General features: G+C 40.2%; 1 long non-coding RNA gene across 1 annotated transcript; it reads left to right on the forward strand.

Moving 5' to 3' along the window:
• Nucleotides 1-2,618: 2,618 nt before the first annotated feature.
• On the forward strand, nt 2,619-3,597 carry LOC107727336 (uncharacterized). The gene is made up of 2 exons (XR_001638343.1): nt 2,619-2,862; nt 2,951-3,597. It is a non-coding gene; the product is annotated as an uncharacterized LOC107727336 (long non-coding RNA).
• Nucleotides 3,598-5,827: the final 2,230 nt, after the last annotated feature.

The following is a 5,827-nucleotide window of genomic DNA, read 5'->3' on the forward strand; positions in this document are numbered from 1 at the left end:
ACATAAGAAAGGAGATATTTGTTTACATTTTATTTTGTGTTTGACTGTAAAAAAAAAAATGTTGTTTGTCTCAACAAATTGGGTAAATTAATTTGGTTAAATTTAAAAAATTTTTTATTGCGCTTTGTTTTAAAAAAGGTTATAAAAAATGTCAATAATTATCAATACCGAACTATATGAAACATTATATCGTTGATACATTTTTTAGCTATATCACCCAGCCCTAGCTTGAGACCCCCCAGATTTAAAAGCCATAGTGCGAGCACGTAGACTGGAACGTACTTGTGCAGCAACCCATGGTTTCTGATTTGGATATGTGCAAATGGTCCTCTGTGGTATGATATTGTCAATGCATGTGCTGATATACGCTGTAACAGTTGATGCATATTCATCAATATTGACTGTGGAGTCCTGTTGTATTGCTGCTGTTCTGAATACATCCCAGTCAGTACATGCAAGGCAGTCTTTCAGTGTTAGTTCAGCTGTCTCAGACCACACTCTGATGGTTTTCCTTTCAAGAGCACACTGTTTCAGCTTCTGTTTGTAGGTTGGATATAGAAAAATTGTTTTGTGTTCTGAGCGTTCAAAATGAGGTCGGAACTTCGCTTTGTAAGCTCCCTTTAACTTTGTATATACGTGATCCAGTGTGTTCTGTTCTCTAGTAGGAATGTTGACGTGTTGATGAAATTCTGGTAGAACTGAACACAGTTTACACTGATTAAAGTCCCCAGCAATAATAAAAACAGCGTCTGGGTCTGTGGTCTTGTGTGTGCTGATAGTATCGTGAATAACACTGAGTGCCGTCTGTGTATCCGCTTGTGCTTGAATGTAAACAGCTGTGATAAAAGTAGCGCTAAATTCTCTTGGTAGGTAGAAAGGTCGGCATTTCAGCACAGTAGTTCTATATCGGGTGAGCAGTATTTGTACATAATACTGACATCCGAGCACCACGAGTTGTTTACATAGATGCAGACTCCACCGCCTTTGTTCTTACCAGGGGCAACTGTCCGATCACTCCGGCATACGGAGTGGGTTTGTAAAGAGATGGCAGTGTCCGGAATATCCTCATTTAGCCACGTTTCAGTAAATATTAAGGCACAACAGTCTCTGTACTCCGTTTGAACTGAAACGCTGGTGAGGATCTCATCCATTTTGTTTAGAAGAGACCGAATATTCACAAGTAACAGGCTAGGTAGGGGTGGCCTGGTTGCTCGAGCCTTTAGCCTAGCATGCAGCCCCCCTCTTTTGCCTCTCTTCCGCTTCCGTCGCTCTTCCTGTTGGTTAGGCTTACCAGTCGCGATCGGTGATGCTAGGATAGCTCCGCTTGAGGCTGGGTGTATTATGCAATCCAAATCTGGGAGACTAAAAAACAGTTCTTGGGTTCTCATTCCAATCTTCAATAAAGTCTCTCTGTCATATGTTCTGTGTCCGATGGATTTCTGAAGTAAAAACTAAAATAATAAATAAAATTATAATAAAAGGGGAACGTTCTCGAGAGGTGCGGACAAAGACGTCTGCCACGGGGGGCGCCATCTTGGGAAAAACTAAAATTAAGATATTTATGATGAGAGTAAGGACATTGTTAAAATAGTCCATGTGACATCAGTGGTTCAACCTTAATTTGGGGCAGTCATGGACTAATGGTTAGAGAGTTGGCCTTGGGACGCCACACGTCACGTCTTTTCCTTTCCTTTCCTTAATTTTATGAAACTACGAGATTACTTTTTGTGCGCAAAGAAAACAAAAATAATGACTTCATTCAACAATTCTTCTCTTCCGGTCAGTCTCCGCCGCCATTCAAAAAAAGTACCACGACACGTGTGTGGTGCTTCTGATGCAGAAGCCAGCGTTCTGATGTAGAACACGCATGCGCTGTGCTTTGTTTTCAATCAGAGGAATGTACACGCATGCGTCATAGTACTCTTGTGAATGGCAAAAGTTTGTATACACTTGATTCTTAATACTGTGTCATTACTGAAACCGTTGTGCATTTGTCCAAATTTTTAGGGGCTTGAGCACCGAAGGTGCTGGAACCCTGTTGCATTTGTTCTGGCTTGTTCTTGGTTTTAAAAGTGTATGGGCGCCAAAGACAGTAAATTGTAGAGACCCCAAACTTGGCAGGATTGTCCCAAACAAGCCCCACATCTCAGGCTCACAGACACACATCTGTTCGACACTAGGGGGAGACCATCTCTCTTTAACAGACCTGGTCTACTTCAAAAACTATTCCACTTGTCTACAAATTCTATTTGCTATCCACTTATTCTACACTATCCAAATAGCAAGTCAAAGATGATAGTGTGCTATATGTCTTGTTACCGCATCTATGACAACCAATTGGACCATCTGGTAAAAAAATGAAACTGTAAACTGACTGAGCCGACTTCTGATCAACTCTGGTCTAGCGCCACAAACTACTCATATTTTACTTTTTCTTCTGCTTATAACTTTTCAACCCTTTGGTCTAAAACTATTTTCCCTTTTTTTTCTTGCCTCATACTTCAGCGAGGTCTCTACCTACTAGTCTGTGTCTGCATTTTTTATTAAACTGCACACAAATTGCCTACATAAAAATTTAATTTAAGTTAAATAAAATAAACAAAATAATAAAATAAAAATCATAAACAGACATAAAATGATTGCTGAACTGAACTGAGAGAGTGAAGAATGTGATATTGTTTTCTGCAGGCTAATTGATTGCGGTGTCACAGATGAAGGTTGTGCTGCTCTGGCTTCGGTTCTGAGATTAAACCCCTCACACCTGAAAGAACTGTATCTGTCTTTGAATAAACTAGGAGATTTAGGAGTGAAGAAGCTCTGTGCCGGACTGGAGAATGCTCACTGTAAACTGGAGATATTGTGGTAAGGACCCATACAATTGGTGCACTCACGATTAGTTGAATATCTGATCTTAAACTGAGAGTGAAGAGTGTGTCATTGTTTTCTGCAGGTTTAGGTATTGTGGTGTCTCAGATGAAGGTTGTTCTGCTTTGGCTTCAGCTCTGAGATCAAACCCTTCACACCTGAGAGAACTGAATCTGTCTGAAAATCTAGCAGACTCAGGAGTGAAGAAGCTCTGTGCTCTCAAAAATGATCCATGTTATAAGCTGGAGACAGTTCTGTGAGTGGTATGCCTGATACATTTTTAGATTTTGTCTGATATCAGAAAATGTGCCTGTACTTTAAATTGTTTATGAGTGAATAACTATTTGTCTGCTCATACCGTTGGGACTGATCTGTGGTATGAAATACAAAGTTTACTTCTTAAGATGTCTATGTGGCGGTATGGGTGAATTTGCAATTTAGTAGAATATTCATGTGCACATGAAGGAACTTCACACTGGAGACAGCAGGACAGCTTCAAACCACCTCTATTTATTGATCCTGGAACGCATGGGATGCTTGATCAGTAATATTCACCACGCTATCCTCTTTCCATGTTACACACAATATTAACTGGGAGATTAGGAGAGAAACTTTTGTGTCTTTGCCTCACCAGCGTCCCAATCGCTGTCTAAGCTGATGTATTTCAACAATTTGATGTTTACATTGTGTAATACATTAAAACACATAAGAAATAAAGAAGTTGAAATAAAATTACTGGTCAATTATTGCTCTTCCCACATGTATTATTAACATGAATGATGTATAAAATTAATGTTCAAACAAATAAGCATAACAACATTCCCTCAAAACAACATTCATAACGACACTACAGAAACAATAAATCAGTGCATAATCCAAATGCAAAGCAACAGAATGCTTTACGGATCAAGGGGAAAGAGAAAAAAATAACAGAACATATACTCAAAATCAATCCACAGATATCATCATTCAAATCACTTTACACTGTTTTGAGTTAAATTACTGAACATACCCTGAACACATGGGACACTTGATCAGTAACATTCACCACGCTATCCTCTTTCCGCATTACACACTGTGCACAAACCACCACTTAATTAGCTCCACGTCAGATAAAACTCACATAAATCTCACAATACACAAAAATACATACGTATAATCGATTCAGAACACATTCCATTTAGAATTTAATTATCTCTAGCCAAATGAACACAGTTAAACATACCAATATTAACTGGGAAAAGAGGAGAGAAACTTTAGCATCTTGCCTCACCAGGGAGGCTGACATAGCTCCCATAGATATGTATAGGTAGATGCCCCATTCGACTGCACCAAGTACGTAGATGCGTCCGCCATCTTTAACGGTCAACTTGAGGTCATTCACCATAATAATCAATGAATATTCGAAGATGCCACAATCCTGCACAGCCAATGGTTGTAAAAACCACCGGGGGGTCTGAATACTTTCCGTACCCACTGTATATACACAGTAGTGCTGCCAAAATTAATGTGTTAATGCATGCGATTATAGACGCGTCCGCCATCTTTAACGGTCAACTTGACCTCATTCACCATAATAATCAATGAATATTCGAAGATGCCACAATTGTGCACAGCCAATGGTTGTAAAAACCACCGGGATTTAAATTCTCCAAGAAACGGGATAACCTATATGGGATAATGTTGTGTTAGCTAACACGCTCATCTTGTTATATGGTGTTAGTTAGGTCTAAACAATAACACGTCAAGCTCTCTCAGCCATTGTCCTCGAGGGATCGCAGACCATCGGCTGTTATGGTGAATGACATCAAGCTGACCCTTCAAATATGGCAGACGGCTTACGTATAGCGGCCCATAGAAACAGACGCTAATGAGGAATCTATGCATATCTATGTTTACGACCACATCAAACGGGAGAATTTCAGACATGCACTTTAACTTTGCCTCAGCGCCAGGCACTAGTCAAACGAGTGGTGACAAGGAGCTTCAATGGAACAACAGTGAACTGCGGTGAGATGAGATGTCTTCAGGCCATATGTCAGTAAAAGTGATTTTTCCATCCTGTCAGCCGTTATACTGTGCTCGTAGCACGTGCTCTTCAATTGCACGCACAAATGCGTCGGCGCACGCTGTAGCCTGTATCATTTCATATTAAAGCGCAAAAGAAACTACGAGCATGCAGTGTCATAGTTATGTCGTCAGTTAAGTCATTAAGTTACCAAAAGGCATGGACCGTTGGGTGAATGTCTGATGCATAAGGCACACAAAATTGGAATCACTTCAGGAGTTTCGAAGTCGTTATCGGATTGGTTGAATTATACAGGATTTCCGGGAGACGTGTGTCGCGTTCTTTAACGTTCTGCCTGGAAACAAATATGCCGTTATGCCAGGGCCGGACTGGGACGCAATTTCAGACCGGGAAATCTCACACTCATCCAGGCCACACAGAAAAAAAGAAAATTGTAAATTTTGGGGTAGAACAGCTTGTCACTAGCAGTAGTCTTAAAAGGACATCTTTGTATATGTACCCTAATAGGTACATATTAGTACTTTAGAGTAGTAAGTCATACCCTTAAGGTACTAATATGTAGGCCTACCTATTAGGGGTAAAAAAGGAACAAATATGTCCTTTTGAAAGTGACGTGACATGTGGCCAAGTATGGTGACCCATACTTGTAATTAGTGCTCTGCATTTATCCCATCCAAAGTGCACACACACAGCAGTTTGTATGGCACATAAAAAGGTCTAAATCCTTAGTCTGGGGCCGTGGGAAATAATGAAAGGTTCTCTCTTGAACTGCACCAATTCACTTCTCTTTCCCTTTTCTTCATTTTCCCTAATATCTCTGTCTCTCCCTTTTTTTTTCTTACCCGTCACTTCTTCACCAGCAGGTCTACTGTTATGAACAGAACTGTTTCCACCTTGTTGAAAACAACCACCTCATTTCAATTTGTTAGCACA

This window comes from Sinocyclocheilus rhinocerous, unplaced genomic scaffold (genome assembly GCF_001515625.1).
Source record: "Sinocyclocheilus rhinocerous isolate Xijiao unplaced genomic scaffold, SAMN03320098_v1.1 scaffold4232, whole genome shotgun sequence".
NCBI lineage: Eukaryota > Metazoa > Chordata > Actinopteri > Cypriniformes > Cyprinidae > Sinocyclocheilus > Sinocyclocheilus rhinocerous.